Raw genomic sequence first — 17,500 nt, 5'->3', positions numbered from 1 at the left:
AACTTGTATCTTTATTGGTAACATCAGTTAGGATGGTGTTCAAATAGCTTATTTAGATAGGGCGTAGGGGTGAAGGAGGAGGGAGGAGGGGTGAAGGAGGAGGGAGGAGGGGTAATGGAGGAGGAGTGAAGGAGGAGTGAAGGAGGAGAGGTATGAGGAGTGAAGGAAGAGAGGGAGGAGGAGTGAAGCAGAGGAGGAGAGGGGGGAGAGGAGGAGATAGGACAGAGGGAGGAGAGGGGGAGAGGGAGGAGAATGGGGAAAGGGATGAGAGGGGGGAGAGGGAGAAAGGGTGATGAAGGAGAGCAAGGAAGAGAGAGGAAGAGGAGAGGGGGTAGAGGAGTGAAGGAGGAAAGCAGAGGAAGACGAGGGAGGAGGGAAGAGGAAAGAGAGAGAGAGAAACAGACAGAGAGGGGGGGTAGAGGGAGGGAGAGGTATGTAGGGAAAGGGAGGGAGGGAGGGAGGGGGAGGGGGAGGGGGAGGGAGGGAGAGGGGGAGAGGGAGGGAGAGGGAGAGAGAGGGAGAGAGAGGGGGGAAGAGAGAGAGAGAGATAAACAGAGAGATAGAGAGAGAGAGAGAGAGAGAGAGAGAGAGAGAGAGAGAGAGAGAGAGAGAGGAGAGAGAGAGGGGGGGGGAGAGAGGGGGAGGGAGAGAGAGGGAGAGAGAGAGAGGGAGAGGGAGAGGAGAGAGAGAGAGAGAGAGAGAGAGAGAGAGAGAGAGAGAGAGAGAGAGAGAGAGAGAGAGAGAGAGAGAGAGAGAGAGAGAGAGAGAGAGAGAATGAGAGAGAGAGAGAAAATTTAAAAGGCAAATGTAAACAAAACAAAAACAAAGCAACAACTATATAATGAGAAACCGATTGACAAAACCTACAACACTTTCCATTCACCAAAACACATTAGCATTCTGATCACATTATTTAACGCACTTAATATATAAAGCTTTCTTTCTGCAAACGCACACGGATGATGTCCATTCATACCGACGTATGTACACACCACACTTCCACCTTCACAGCACGTTGTGTGTACATTGCATGCGTACTAATGACATATGGTCGTCCTTACCTAACACTATACATGGCAACATTTCCTCCCTGAAAATCAGTCGTATTTCCCTCCAACCTTCTCTAAACACCAATACATTTAATAATTTTAAAAAATCATGGTTTGGTGTATAAAAATGAATATAAAAAAAATTGCAACGAAAAAAGCCTACACAATACCGACTTCATACCAATGCATGGCTTGCTGTATGAAAATGAATCAAAAAAATATTGCAACGAAAAAAGAACTACACAATACCGACTGCACACCAAATCATGGCTTGCTGTATGAAAATGAATATATAAAAACATTGCAACGAAAAAAAAGCCTACACAATACCGACTGCACACCAAATCATGGCTTGGTGTATAAATATGAATATAAAAAAATAAAATATTGCAACGAAAAAAATACATAATACCGACTTCACACCAAATCATGGCTTGGTGTATAAAAATGAATATAAAAAAAATATTGCAACGAAAAAAAGCCTACACTATACCGACTTCATACCAATGCATGGCTTGCTGTATGAAAATGAACAAAAAATATATATATTGCAACGAAAAACGAACTACACAATACCGACTTCACACCAAATCATGGCTTGGTGTATAAAAATGAATAAAAAAAAATATTGCAACGAAGAAAGCCTACACTATACCGACTTCACACCAATGCATGGCTTGCTGTATGAAAATGAATAAAAAAAATATTGCAACGAAAAAAAAGCCTACACAATACCGACTTGCATGTACCTCATTCCTTTCAACATTCAGTCCACAGGGGGAGTGGCGCCCAACAGAACTCCCAGCATTTCCTGACCCGAGACCCTCCCAACATAGGCCTACATCTGCCCTACTCGCATCTCAGTCGATACCTACTCAAATTCTAACTCTCCGACCTCTGCCTTCAACTCCATTTTTTCTAAAATTCTACATTAAGGACTACATTTACCTTACATTCACCTCATTACAATAAATTTTCCTTTTACTTTAAATCCGTCAAAGGACAAATACTTCCTTGAGGTGACTGGGTAGAGCAAGAATCTGAGATTATACCCTGTTTCTCATCCTTGGGATAGAACAGGTACTGGCCATCTTACCAACCTACTTCTCTGTAACTAAGAAAAAAAAACTGTATAAAACGCTGCATTAAACATTTACTCGACTCGCACATTCTGATTTTTTAAACTCCCAGGACAAAATCGACTTGACTAGAACATACAGAATTTCCTACGCAGATACGACCAGTCAAATATTTACTTACCTTATCGAACGTTTACTCACACTATCCGATGGTCATTTTACGTACGCAACACACTGCAGTCCACACGAATCGCATTGACACAACACTACTGGCACACAGTTACACAATCTTCACAGACTGACTGGTCGATGAATAATTGGCATAATTCCGATCAGCCACACACACAAACTTCACAACTTGGCGGACATCAACACAGCCACAGGACACCATCTCAAAAAACCCTTTTAAATGTCCTCGTTATCACTTCAGCCAGGTACTCTGAGCACACCTGGTACGCGATGACGTCACACCCGACAGACCTTGCACGAGACTCGCTTCCTCCGACACACGTCTCCGCCGCCGCCGCCTTCTGGTGCGTTTGAATTCTCGTTTTTTTATCCGTTCCCGAGTCGTAGAACCACGACGTCGCGACACCGGGCTCTCTCCAACGGTCGGGCGGCGTGAGGGTGTGCCGGCGGAGCGACAGGAAGCACGAAAATTACGAACGCAGGACTGGTCAACCTCCCAACGCCTTTTTTTTAAACTGACATCATTCCGCAAACACGAAAAGGCGACGTGGAAACGCCAACGCACTCCGAATACACACAATCCTCGGCCGATCACGGGAGTTACCTACCGATTATCCATCCACAGCCTTCGATAGATTACGTCTTCCTGTTAAAACGAATGAGAATAATCCAGAAGAATGACCACGCGGAGGACTTTTAAAAAGTACCTCTCACTCCCACACTCTCGAGACACTGCCCGCCTCGTGCCCAGTGAAAGGTCTGCTGCCCGCAACAGCTGACTTGGCTGCCGGGCGCCCACTCGGATACTGTCGTACTGCACCGTTGAAATCACCACCTGTTACACTTCGGGTCAAATTTTCAACGGTAAGTATCACGTTATGAGCAGGAGTGACAACGTTAGAACTACACCTTATATCACATAGTTCCTCAATGATTTTATAAATGTATCATCTAAATTGCTGATGTGGTACACTCTGATGAATGTACAAATGTATATGCATATATGTAATTACAATAGGCACACTGTTTACATACAGAGGAAGACTGTAAGTATAAACGAAAAGATAATTGTTTATGCATGTTCATTCATACATAATGAAGCACAAGGCGCTGACTGTGTATCTGTCTGTGGCGTTGGACGTGACAAGTATATAGAGGTGGAAGAGAGGAAGACAAATAAAGAGGGAGAGAGAGAGAGAGAGAGAGAGAGAGAGAGAGAGAGAGAGAGAGAGAGAGAGAGAGAGAGAGAGAGAGAGAGAGAGAGAGAGAGAGAGAGAGAGGGAGAGGGAGAGGGAGAGGGAGAGGGAGAGAGAGAGAGAGAGAGAGAGAGAGAGAGAGAGAGAGAGAGGGAGAGGGAGAGGGAGAGAAGGAGAGGGAGAGGGAGAGGAGAGAGGGAGAGGGAGAGGGAGAGAGAGGGAGGGAGGGAGGGAGGGGGAGGGAGAGAGAGAGAAAGAGAGAGAGAGAAAGAGAGAAAGAGAGAGAGAGAGAGAGAGAAGGAGAGGGAGAGGGAGAGAGGGAGGGAGGGAGAGGGAGAGAGAGAGGGGGGAGAGAGAGAGAGGGGGAGAGAGAGAGAGGGGGGAGGGAGAGGGAGAGGGGAAGAGAGAGAGAGAGAGATGGGGGGGAGGAGAGGAGGAGGACGAGACGTAGAGACGGAAAAGAAAACGACGGAGAAGAAGAAGGGAAAGGAGAAGACGAAGGAGAAAGATAAAGAATTAAAATCCGAATCTCCCCAAAACAAAAGCCCTTCCCAGCCGTCCACAAACCCCGATCGGTCCCCTGGCAAGGATAATCCACACCGCAAAATGGCCGACACTTACAAATTCTGGTCCCCGCCGCGCCGCCGCCCTTCCCCGGGCAAAGAGGCGTGCTGCTCGACCCATACTCGACGCCCAGGAACACACTGTATAACACGCTACACATCTGCCTATTCTCCCCTCTTTCATTTCTGTGTCTCTTTTTAGCCGCTCCTCTTTCTCTATGTCTATTTCTCTTCTGTGTCTCTTTTTAGCCGCTCCTCTTTCTCTGTCTATTTCTCTTCTGTGTCTCTTTTTAGCCGCTCCTCTTTCTCTGTCTCTTTCTCTTCTGTGTCTCTTTTTAGCCGCTCCTCTTTCTCTGTCTCTTTCTCTTCTGTGTCTCTTTTTCGCCGCTCCTCTCTCGTTTCCCCTCTCTTCTTAGCTCTCCTCTCTCCCTCTCCCTCTCTTCATCTTCCCTCTTCTTAGCTCCTTTCTCTTCCTTTCCCTCTCACTATCTCCCCTCTTCTTTCTCCCTTTCCCCCTCTTCATCTTCCCTCTTCTTATCTCTTCTCTCTCCCTTTCCCCCTCTTCTTCTCCCCTCTTAGCTCCCTTCTCTTCCTTTCCATCTCCCCTGTTCTACACCCACGTCGCTCCCTCTTTCTCCCATTGTATTGGGTGGGCAGTCTTTAACCACGCCCTTTCGCCCTATTTCCCAGTAGAAAAAAACATTTCCTTTTTTCAATACAAGTTTTATTCCTCTCTCTCTCCCCCTCCCCCTCCCTACATGCTCCTTTTCTCTTTCTTTCTTTCTTTCTTTCTCTCTCTCTCTCTCCTTTTCTCTTTCTTTCTCTCTCTTCATCTCTCTCCTTTTCTCTCTTCATCTCTCTCCTTTTCTCTCTCTCTCTTTATCTCTCTCCTTTTCTCTTTCTCTCGCTCCTTTTCTCTCTCATTCCTTCTTGCGATTCAAGCCGTAATTAATTTCTCGATCTCCTTGACATAATTTCACCCTCCGGTCATCCAGCGTATATATATACAAACACACAGCATGCTTCGAACTCCTCAAAGATCATGGGAGATATTATGATGGTGGGTTTAATCGCTCTTGGTGGCTCGTGACCTCGTGGGAAATGTGATGGGAGAGGGGGGAGGGGGGATGGGGGAGGAGGAGTTACCACACGCTGAAATGTATGGTTAATTATGAAGAACAATGGGGCGGGATTTCATTCATTTGAAATCACGTGAGGTTTCCGTTAGTCTCGCTAAGTGAGAGGGTTATGTGAAAATTACAATAAGTTATATAAGAATTGTGAATTCTCACGATCTCTATCAACGAGAGATAAAGAGAAATGAAAAAAAAAAAACATTCTACAGGTCAACACAGAAGGTCACACAACTATCTCCTCCTACGTCTGGCAGCTGAATACGCCGCCTGCGATGGAGACAACGGTCTCTACGCCTGTTGGTCGTACCGAATCGCCTTTTAAATCGCTATCATCTCGTAACGCTCAAAGACAGCGAATGCCTGATGTTGTAGATGTACAAATCAAATAATAAAGCAATCGAGCGACTTGGTAAGCCCTCAGAAGGACAGCGATTGCCGCACCTGGATGCCTCGCCCATAGCAAGTCTCGTTGTGCAACCGACCTGTGAAATCTATGAAATGTCATGCCGCTTCGGAGCCACTAACTTCTTTCTCCTGAGTAGCCATCGCCGGATTCGGTCTGCTGGCCAACTCCAAGACGACCAAAATTCTTTTCACGTCATTTGTCTAGTCATTTCGTCAACCATTTCATCTTTTGAAAAAAACCTCCCACCGCGATCGTGTGACGTCATAGCCAAATACCTCAAGGCTGTTCGCAGTAAATAGTCAACGACGACGATTAATCTACCTCAACAATTTCTTATAACAAATTCGTCTAGATAAAAAAAAGAGGTGTCTCAAGGCTCGGCAATAAGAGACGAGATGCGAGGCTGCCGGAAGAAAAGCGTTCATAAAATGTCAACTCTCTTGAACGGACGCACACCCAAGGTTTCCCGCCAATACGATCAGCTGGGACGACCGCCGCACGTCAGAGATGAACACTCTCTCTCCTCAAATGCACTCTGACATTCGGATTTCCTGTTTTCTTTACTTTGTTTCATACTTACGATTACTCTCCATTAGATAATAAAGATCGGGTCTTAACATCACCTTTAATACCATCGTTATCAATGTTATCATCAACTTGTTCACTATTTCCGTCAATTCTCCGTGAATTTACTTTACTTGTCCCATTTCACACATTATTAAATTCTTATTCAATTTGATTTTCACACTTTACATCATCACTATCATAATTATCAACTCATCATTACAATCATTTTCGTTCATATCACCATCATCACTAGCTCCCGGTCCTCCTCTTCCAACGGCTCATTTCACTTTCATTTCCTTTTCTCTTTCCTACATCGCATCACCTTTGTACTTCCTGACTTGTCACGAGAGCCTTGGCATTAAAACTGGAACCCAAATGAACTCTGAAGTCACTGGCATTTCGAGCGTGATTCTCCGCATCAGGAACTAAAACGCGTATTTGTTCATCTGCTTTTGGCTTGATGTTTCGATTTTGTTCACCTCCACTTTAAAAAAAAATATTTGTTCGTCTTTTTTTTTGTCTTTGTTTCGATTTTGTTCACCTCCACTTTAAAAAAAATCATGTTTTTTCGTCTTTGTTTCGACTTTGTTCACCTCCACTTTAAAAAAAATATTTGTTCGTCTTTTTTTTGTCTGTTTCGATTTTGTTCACCTCCACTTAAAAAAAAATAAAAAATAAAATAAACCTTTTCGTCTTTATTTCGACTTTGTTCACCTCCACTTAAAAAAAAAAAAAAAAAATCATATTTTTTCGTCTTTATTTCGACTCTGTTCACCTCCACTTTTAAAAAATATATAAACACTTACGATCACAACGACAAGAACGAAGGCAGACGCTCCATAAACAACACCGGGCGCGCTCACACACTGCAACATCCGCCGCAAACGAGCAATTAGATCGAGGGACGAGACCAACAACCCCTAGACCCACGCGGCGAAAACAAAAGCGAGAGAGCAAACACTTCACGTCCGATTTCACGCAACATTAACCCTCAACCCCCAGCCTCCCTCACATTAAGTCCCCCCCTCCCTCCTACCGCCCCCATTGTCACCTTCCTAGCTCACCCCCCCACTGTCACCCTCCTAACCCACCCCCATTGCCCCCCTCCTAGCCACCCCACCCCCACTGTCCCCCTTCTAGTCCACCCACCCCATTGTCCCCCTCCTAGCTCACCCCCCATTGTCCCCCTCCTAGCCCCCCCCCACTGTCCCCCTCCCCTTCCGTCTCTCCTCGGCGCCTCCGCCCTCCGGTCTGCATCTCGCGAAGGTCTCGTATCTTTCTGTCTGTCTGTTTGTCACCCGCTCCTTTCCCTAGCCCATCTCTATTTCTTCCTGTCTATCTGTACGTCACTCCTTCTGCCCCTTTTCAGTCTTCCTCCCCCTCTCTTTCCGTTTCTTCCTCTCCGTCTATCTTGTCACACTATCACTCTCTCTTTCCTTTACCCTCTCTATCTCTCTTCACTCCTCCCCATCCCTCTCCCCCCCCTTACACACGAGCAAAGCCGCCCCCAAAACTGCCCTAACCGGCAACCGCTTCCGAGTCCCGGAAAGAGCTTGCTTCCGGGCATATCTCGGACCAGTCTCGGCCGCGCCTCTTTCGCACGCACTCAGAGCACAAGCACATTAGCCCTTTAAATGTGCAAAAAGAACAGTTTCCTTTACCTCCATACGCAACATAAATACAATAATACAAATGCGTGTTATGATATCTAAATGAACGCTATTTTACAACACTGGCGGATGCAGATTTCGCTCAAAGGAAACAGTGTTAGCTACCAGATGTACACAGAACCTATGACATACAAGTTCTTTGGCGAGAATGGAATATCGGGTGGTAAGCTAAGCTATCAGCTGGGTGCATAGGACAATTCTCCCTCTATTCTTACCTTCCGCCCTTCATTCCTCCCTCTCTCCCCCTCCCATCCTCCCTCCTTCTCCCCCTCCCTTCCTCCCTCTCCCTATCTCCCTCCCTTCCTCCCTCCTTCTTCCTCTTCGTCCCTTCCTCCATCCCTCCTTCTCCCACTCCCTTCCTCCATCCCTCCTCCTCCTCCCTTCCTCCCTCCTTCTTCCTTCCTTCCTCTCCTCCCTCCCTCCCTCCCTCCCCTCCCTTCCTCCATCCTCCTTCTCCTCCTCCTCCTTCTCACCCTCCCTCCCTCCTTCTCCCCCTCCCTTCCTCCCTCCTTCTCCCCCCTCCCCTCCCTCCCTCCCCCTCACCGTCCCTCCTTCTCCCCCTCGATGCAAAAAAAAAAAAAAAAAAAAAAAACGAAGAGAAAGCCGAAAGACTGATAACGTATTCGCCTCACTCCCCCCACCTCCTCCCTTCAGCCCCAGGGGTCAATCGCAGCGCCTCGACGCAGCTGAAGGAGGCCATCCAAAGATCATTGCTTTTTCTTCTGAAAATAAGGAAAATTGAAATTGAGATGATGATGCTCAAATGTAGGAAGATGGAGGGAGAGATGGGGAGGAAGGAAGAAGTGGAAGGAGGGAGGGGGGGGGGAAGGACGGATGGAGGGAGGGAAGGAGGGAGCGGCAAGAGGGAGAGAGAAAGGAAGTGAGCGAGAGAGAAAGAAAGAAAGAGAGAGAGAGAGAGAGAGAGAGAGAGAGAGAGAGAGAGAGAGAGAGAGAGAGAGAGAGAGAGAGAGAGAGAGAGAGAGAGAGAGAGAGAGAGGAAGAGAGACGAAGAGAGAGAGAAAAGAAAGAGAGAGATAAAGAGCGCGAGAAAAAGAAAGAAATAGAAAGAGAAAGAGAGAGAAACAAACAGAAAAACAGAGAACGAAGCTAAACAAACCCGTTTCGTTTCCACGTGCCCAATCCCACGACAACAGCTGCCAAACTTCGCACATAAATCCCTCATTCACATTTTCCTTCCAATTGTTATTTCTCTTTGGCGAAGTGGCCGCCGGCGCTCGTACGTCACTCGCCGGCACGCAATGACATGTTGCATAAATAACCGTGATTAGTTTGTTAATGAAGAGGAACGTGTGTTGAACATTTTCTTTCTTATCGTACCAATAACGGGAAAAAAATATATATACAGTGTGCGTGCGTGGGTGCGTACGAGCGAGGTCTATATTTAGAACTTGCGTATGAATGCGTGCGTTTGTGTGTGTGTGTGTGTGTGTGTGAGGGAGGCGTGAGGGAGAGAGGGAGAGAGAGGGAGAGAGGGAGAGAAGGAGAGAGGGAGGGAGAGGGAGGGAGAGAGAGAGAGGGAGGAGAGAGAGAGAGAGGGAGAGAGAGAGAGAGAGAGAGAGAGAGAGAGAGAGAGAGAGAGAGAGAGAGAGAGAGAGAGAGAGAGAGACTACAGAGATGAGAGAGAGTTTAAGAGAGAGAGAGAGAGAGAGCCGCAGAGAGACCGCACATCACCATCCACATCATCAGACTACCCTCATCATCACCACCACCACCACCCTTCCTCTTTCATTACTAGAATTTCCCACAGCATCCCCAGCCAAGAAATAGACAGTTAGCAGAGAGAGAGAGAGAGAGAGAGAGAGAGAGAGAGAGAGAGAGAGAGAGAGAGAGAGAGAGAGAGAGAGAGAGAGAGAGAGAGAGAGAAAGAGAGAGGGAGAGAGAGAGAGAGAGGGAGAGGGAGAGAGAGAGAGAGAGAGAGAGAGAGAGAGAGAGAGAGAGAGAGAGAGAGAGAGAGAGAGAGAGAGAGAGAGAGAGAGAGAGAGTGAGAGAGTACACAATGCAAACTCCCCTTCAAGTTTAAAAAGACCAAAAGCAACCGCCGCAAAAAAAGACCGCACATCACCATCCACATCATCATCACCACCCACCATCCACATCATCACTACCTTCATCATCACCACCACCACCACCACCCTTCCTCTTTCATTACTAGAATTTCCCACAGCATCCCCAGCCAACCCCGAAATAACAGTTAGCACGGAGAGAGAGAGAGAGAGAGAGAGAGAGAGAGAGAGAGAGAGAGAGAGAGAGAGAGAGAGAGAGAGAGAGAGAGAGAGAGAGAAAGAAAGAGAGAGAGAGAACACCGCTTCGACCAAGTTCAAGAGATTGAGAGAGAGAGAGAAAAGAAAGAGAGAAAGAGAGAGAGAAAGCGAGAGACAGATAAATAGATAGACAGACAGATAGATAGATAGAGAGATCACCGCTCCGCCCAAGTTCTCCCAGAGATTAAAAAGCTACTGGATGGCCGCCCATCGCCGCTCGCAGCCGCAATCATCACCACACCTCGAGGACTAACGACAAAGAGCAGTGACTGTTAAGAATAATAACAGAGACGACGAGACGGTGACTTCTATCGCCATCTCCCGGCACGATAGCGAAAACGGGGAGACCGTTCGGGAAAATAATGATAACGTTTTCGTAGTCGGAGGCAATAGCAGTTTTTTTTTCCTGTGGGATGGTCAGGTTATGGAAGGAATACAGTGGCATCCTCGACGATGGTGGGAGGAGGGGGGGAGGGGAGAGAGGGGAGAAGAGGGGGGAGGGAAGGAGAGAAGGAGCATGGGATTAGAGAGAGAGAGAGAGAGAGAGAGAGAGAGGGAGGGAGGGAGGGAGGGAGGGAGAGAGAGAGAGAGAGAGAGAGAGAGAGAGAGAGAGAGAGAGAGAGAGAGAGAGAGAGAGAGAGAGAGAGAGAGAGAGAGAGAGAGAGAGAGAGAGAGAGAGAGAGAGAGAGAGAGAGAGAGAGAGAGAGAGAGAGAGAGAGAGAGAGAGAGAGAGAGAGAGAGAGAGAGAGAGAGAGAGAGAGAGAGAGAGAGAGAGAGAGAGAGAGAGAGAGAGAGAGAGAGAGAGAGAGAGAGAGAGAGAGAGAGAGAGAGAGAGAGAGAGAGAGAGAGAGAGAGAGAGAGAGAGAGAGAGAGAGAGAGAGAGAGAGAGAGAGAGAGAGAGAGAGAGAGAGACACAGAGAGAGAGACAGACAGAGAGAGACACAGAAAGAGAGAGAGACAGAGAGACAGAGACAGAGAATGAGAGAGAGAGAGAGAGAGAGAGAGAGAGAGAGAGAGAGAGAGAGACAGAGAGAGAGGAAGACAAACAGACACAGAGAGAGAGAAAGAAACAAAGAGAGAGAAAGGAGAGAAGAGAGGAAGAGAACTAAAGGCTAAAAGGAAGAGAGAGAGAGAAAGAGCGCCCATCGGCCACTCCCAGATCCTCTTGCCTGGACGTTGCGCATCCCTGCCTTCCCCCCCCCCTCCCCCTCCCCCACCCCACCCCTCCCCCTACCTAAAAATACCCTGTCCGGTGACCCAAAGATCCTGCACCCTTCATCTCTTCTGTTTATGAATAAATAAATAAATAAAAGTAAAGATGATAATAAACAAAAATAACGACACTTTTTTATAATACACTTTCTCTGTGGATATGAACAAGAGAGACACACAAATACCCCCCCCCCACACACACACGCACGCACGCACGCACACACACACACACACACGCACGCACACACACACACACACACACACACACCCAAACACACACACACACCCAAACACACACCCACACCCAAACACACACCCACACACCCAAACACACACCACACCCAAACACACACCCACACCCAAACACACACCCACACCCAAACACACACCCACACCCAAACACACACCCACACCCAAACACACACCCACACCCAAACACACACACCCAAACACACACCCACACCCAAACACACACCCACACCCAAACACACACCCACACCCAAACACACACCCACACCCAAACACACACCCACACCCAAACACACACACCCAAACACACACCCACACCCAAACACACACCCACACCCAAACACACACCCACACCCAAACACACACACACACACACACACACACACACACACACACACACACACACACACACACACACCCAAACACACACACCCAAACACACAAAAATAAAATAAAAAATTCAGAGCTAAACGCAGCCACACTCTTCTCCCGAGGAAGAGTCCCAAGAGCAGCACACAAACAGCGTGAGAGAGAATTCTATTTGATTTACATTTTGAAGATTGTATTTTAAGGTACAATGCTTCGACTCACTATTATATACCTTATATACATTATTGTTGTTGTTATCATCAAAATATAAAGAGAGAGGGAGTGGGAGAGGGAGGGAGGGAGGCAGAGGGAGAAGGAGAGAGAGGGGGAAGGACAGAGAGGGGGAAGGAGAAAGAGAGGGAAGGAGGGAGAGAGAGGGAAGGAGGGAGGGAGGGAGGGAGGGAGGGAGGGAGGGAGGGAGGGAGGGAGGGAGGGAGGGAGAGAGAGAGAGAGAGAGAGAGAGAGAGAGAGAGAGAGAGAGAGAGAGGGACAGAGAGGGGGAGAGGAGAAAGAGAGGGAGGAGGGAGGGAGGGAGGGAGGGGGGGAGGGAGGGGGAGGGAGGGAGGGAGGGAGGGAGGGAGAGAGGGAGGGAGGGAGAGCGAAAGAGATGGGGAGGGAGGGAGAGGGAGAGGGAGAGGGAGAGGGAGAGGGAGAGGGAGAGGGAGAGGGAGAGGAGAGGGAGAGGGAGAGAGAGAGAGAGAGAGAGAGAGAGAGAGAGAGAGAGAGAGAGAGAGAGAGAGAGAGAGAGAGAGAGAGAGAGAGAGAGAGAGAGAGAGAGAGAGAGAGAGAGAGAGAGAGAGACCGATAAATGCATAAACATTAGATGATATATTACAATACAAAAAATACCGTTACCTGCATAATGAGAAGAAACAAGTTGATGTTATTTGCGAATTATCATTACTAATATATTTATCAATTCTTACTGTTGGCCTTCCTACTCTACCACATTCTTCTGTTTGTCAACTACGCAAATATTTATCTCATTAAGTCTTGTCTGAAAAAAAAATCAATAAACAAATCGAAAACAAAACAAGACTTAAATATCATAAATGACTACAGAAAAAAATCAATATTGGACGACAGAACCCCAACACAAATACAAACAAAGAAACGGACAAACACACAAACACACGCTGCTTCCACTCCCTCCATTAGATTATATACGACAAATATCCACACAGGCCTCCTTAAACAGAAAGACTGCATAATTACAAGCCAAAAAAAACAAACAACCTCGATGACAGTCAAGTAAACGCAATCAAATACATACACATTGCTTCACCTGTTATTTACCTGAAGACAAGCCACCCCCTTCCCCCCCTCTCGCCTTCTCTCTCCTTCTCTCTCTCTTCTTCTCTTTTCCTTTATTTTATCTTATCCTTATCCTTCTTCGTTTCTTAAACCTGTTATTTACCTGAAGACAAGCCACCCCTTCCCCCTCTCGCCTTCTTCTCTCTCCTTCTCTCTCTCTTCTTCTCTTTTCCTTTATTTTATCTTATCCTTATTCTTCTTCGTTTCTTAAACCTGTTATTCCTGAAGACAAGCCACCCCTCTCGCCTTCTTCTCTCCTTCTCTCTCTCTCTCTTCTTCTCTTTTCCTTTATTTTATCTTATCCTTATCCTTCTTCGTTTCTTAAACCTGTTATTCCTGAAGACAAGCCACCCCCTCCCCCTCTCGCCTTCTTCTCTCTCCTTCTCTCTCTCTTCTTCTCTTTTCCTTTATTTTATATTATCCTTATCCTTCTTCGTTTCTTAAACCTGTTATTTACCTGGAGACACGCCACCCCCTCCCCCCCCTCTCGCCTTTTTCCCTCTGCCTCTCTCTCTCTTCTTCTCTTTTCCTTTATTTTATCTTATCCTTATCCTTCTTCGTTTCTTAAACCTGTTATTCCTGAAGACAAGCCACCCCTCCCCCTCTCGCCTTCTTCTCTCTCTCTCCTTCTCTTTACCTTTATTTTATCTTATCCATGTCCTTCTTCGTTTCTTAAACCCTCCATCCTCCTCGTCTATAAATGTAAATCCACATTAATTCCCCATGTAACAAGGTGCCTCCCTAAGAGAGCTTTCTTCTCAAGAGGTTCAGCAATTTTAGAGCTTTGTTCTCTGGAGGTTCAGTAATTTTATCTTTATTTGTATATGTAAAATTGTCTAACACGCATATTGGCTTAATAAACGTTATCAATATCAATATCTCTTTACCTACCACTTTCTTCTCTCTTATCTCCCCGCTCTCCTTCCCTTCCCTGCCTTTCCTTTATCTTATCCCTCCCTCTCCTCCCGTGTTCCTTAACTTCTCCTGCCCTATCTCTTACTCCCCTACCTTTCCTTTATTTTGTCCCACCCCCTCTTTCCGTGTCTCTTACTACCCCGCCGCCCAGCCATACTTTCTTGTACTTTAATCCACCACCTTCCATTCTTACCTCTTAACCCCGTCCCCCTTCTCTGCTTCTTATCTTAACCCCCCCATCGTCTTAATCGCAATTCGTGTTGGTGTAGACTGGGGTCTTCTCTGTCAGCAGGTTTATCTACTCTTTCTTTTCCATTCTCGCATCTTCTTCCCTCTCTTCCCTTCTCTCCCTTCGTTCCCCGTCTCCCCTTCTATCGCACCTCCTCCTCTATCCTCTTCCCTCCTTTATTTTCCATTCTCTTTCCTTCCCCTCCCTTCATTTTTCCCCTAATCTCTTATATTCCCCTTTCTCTCCCTCTCATTTCTCTTTCTTTCTGTCCGTTCCGCTCCCTCCCCTCCTCCCTACCTCCTTCCCTCCCCTTTTTCTCCCCCGGCCAATCACCCTTGGAGAATACCGCCTCTCTCCCTCCCTCCCTCCCTCCCTCCCTCCCTTATACTCGTAAAAGGGAATTTGACCTCTACAACCTACTCGAGTCCCAATCTCCGTACCCATATATAGAAACACACCCCCTTCCCTCCTTCCCCTCCTCCCCTCCCCTCCTCTCCTGTCGTCACCCTCCCTCCCTCCTAATATCCCATTCTACCGATCGTACTTTCTGCTTTGTCATCTTCCGAACTTTTTTTTTCTGCCAACATCCAATGACTTCGTTTTAATTCCTTCATCATGACAGGACTTCTTCATAGGCTTTGCCGTTTTATTTTTCTTCTTCTTCTTCAAAAAGAAAAAGAAAAACAAATACATCATAGCCGATATTCAAAATCCAAGAAGACAAAATAAAAAATGGGATAAAATCGGGAAAAGGAATATCTGAAGGATGGGGAATGGGAGGTAGGTGGGAGGGGCAGGGAAGAGGTGGGGGGGAAGGGAGTCATGTAATCAGCTGTGAAGGTACACACAGTATACAAAGAAGACGATATGTACAGCCCATGTCTAGTATAAGCAAGATCAAGTGAATTTGAATCTAAAATGTAAAAGAAAATGTCCAGATAAACTTCACATACGTGTTATATATCCAAGTTAAGAAGTTTTCAAGTAAGGTTTAAAAAGAGATACTCGTATATCTTAAAAGGATAATCAATGGCATGAGTGGTATACCCTGAATGCAAAGCACGGTGGAAATTACGGAGAAAGAAAGAAAGAAAAAGAGAGGAAAGAAAAAAGAGACAAAGAGGACAAGAAAAAGAGAAAAGGGAAAAGGAAAAGGAAGAGGAAGAGGAAGAGGAAAAGAGAAAGAGAAAAATGCACGACGGAACTTACTGTACGAGGAAGAAAGAAAGAAAAAGAGAGAAAAGACAGGACAGAAAAAAGAGGGAGAAAAGAGAGAAAAAAGAAAGAGGCAGAGAAAAAGAAAGAGAGGGAGAAAGAAAGAGAAAGAAAGCAAAGAACGAAGAGATAAGGGGAGGAGAGGAGAGGAGAGGAGATGGGAGGAGAGGAGGCGCGGCGAGGAGAGAGGAAAGGAGGAGGGAAGGGAGGAAAGGGGAAGGGAGGGAAGGGGAGGGGAGGAGAGGAGGAGGCGAGGCGAGGAGAGGAGGCGAGAATAGGAGGCGAGGAGAGAGGAGAGGAGAGGGAGGGAGGAGGAGAGGAGAGGAGAGGAGGGGAGAGAAGGCGAGGCGAGGCGAGGAGAGAAGAGAGGAGATGGAAGGCGAGGAGAGAGAAGAGAGGAGGAGAGGAGAGAGAGAGAGAGAGACAGGGAGGGAGGGGGGGCGCGCAAGCTAACAAGAAGCCGGCCCCGGGATGTAAATATGCACAGCGCCCACCGCACGCCCCAACACAGCGCCCACCGCACGCCCCAAGCCCGCCGGGACCTGCGCCTTCCCCACCTGCGATGCTGCATCCTGCATCCTGGTCCTACCGCGGCGGGGAAGCATCCTCTTGTGATTTTTCATTGGGGGGGATGAGGAGGTAGGAAGAGGAGGAGGAGAGGAGGAGGAGGAGGAGGAGGAGGAGGAAGGGTAGGAGGGAGGGATAAGGGGTAGGAAGGGAGGAGGAGGGAGGAGGAGGAGGTGGAGGAGGAGGAGGAGGAGGAAAGAAGAGGTAGGAGGAGGAGTAGGGGGAGGGAGGAGGAGGAGGAGGAAAGAAGAGGTAGGAGGAGGAGGAGGAGGAGGAAGGAGGAGGAGGAGGAGGTAGGAGGAGGAGGAAGGGGAGGAGGGATAAGGGGGTAGGAGGAGGAGGAGGAGGAGGAGGAGGAGGAGGAAAGAAGAGGTAGGAGGAGGAGGAAGGGGGAGGGATAAGTGGGTAGGAAGAGGAGGATTAGGGAAGAGGAGGAGGAGGAGGAGGAAGAGGAGGAGGAGGAGGAGGAGGAAAGAAGAGGTAGGAGGAGGAGGAGTAAGGGGGAGAGGGGGTAAGGGGGTAGGAAGAGGAGGAGGAGGAGGAGGAGGGAGGAGGACGAGGAGGAAAGAAGAGGTAGGAGGAGGAGTAAGGGGGAGAGGGGTAAGGGGTAGGAAGAGTAGGAGGAGGAGAAGGAAAGAAGAAGTAGGAGGGAGAAGGGGTAGAAGGAGATTAGGAGAAGGGAGAGGGAGGAGGAGAAGGGAGAAGGGAGAGGGAGGAGGAGGAGGAGGAGGAATAGGAGTTGAAGAAAGAGGGGGAGGAAGGAAAAGTAAGATGTAGGAGGAGGAGAAAGAAAGAGGAGGAAGATGAAGGAGGAGGAGGAAGAAGGAAGAGGAGAAGGATTTTTGGAATGCACTGTCCTTCCGCCTTTGCCGATCTCCCTGCATTTGATTTTTACTTTCTTTATTCATTTTTCCTTTCTCTCCTTTCCTGTCTCTCATCCTGGAACGATCATTTTACGACCAAAAGAACAATTGCAAAACTATGGCTGATAATAGAATTACGATAAAAAATAAAAAACAAAAATAATAAAAAAAATAATTACGATAAAAAAAGATGATAAAAGAATTACGATATAAAAAGAAAATTGAAGATAATAGCAACACAATCAACATTCATTACAAGCCATGAATGATGTAAATAAAACAACAATATCATGACGTCAGAGGTTATGACGTCAATAAGAGCGGAAAATCATTCATAACAAGTGGGAGGGGAAGGGAGGGGGAGGGGGAAGAGGAGGGGGAAGGGGGAGGGGGAGGGGGAGAAAAGGGGGGAGGGGGAGGGGGAAAATAA

The 17,500-nt window shown here is 47.3% G+C and overlaps 1 protein-coding gene across 8 annotated transcripts in view; it reads right to left on the bottom strand.

The window, feature by feature from the left end:
- Positions 1 to 17,500, bottom strand: part of LOC113807312 (uncharacterized) — a 146,809-nt gene that overhangs the window by 14,876 nt on the left and 114,433 nt on the right. For 2 of the 8 annotated variants that reach the window (XM_070140342.1, XM_070140346.1), the window contains exon 1: positions 2,926 to 3,082. The exons of the other annotated variants lie outside the window; for them this stretch is intronic. The gene's annotated coding sequence lies outside the window, so the exon portion shown is untranslated. Of the gene's footprint in view, positions 1 to 2,925; positions 3,083 to 17,500 lie in introns of those variants that run through there. 8 annotated transcript variants of the gene reach the window in all.

This window comes from Penaeus vannamei, chromosome 26 (genome assembly GCF_042767895.1).
Source record: "Penaeus vannamei isolate JL-2024 chromosome 26, ASM4276789v1, whole genome shotgun sequence".
Lineage (NCBI taxonomy): Eukaryota > Metazoa > Arthropoda > Malacostraca > Decapoda > Penaeidae > Penaeus > Penaeus vannamei.
The sequence above is the reverse complement of the archived record's forward strand: the minus strand, read 5'-3'. Positions and strand labels throughout refer to the sequence as shown.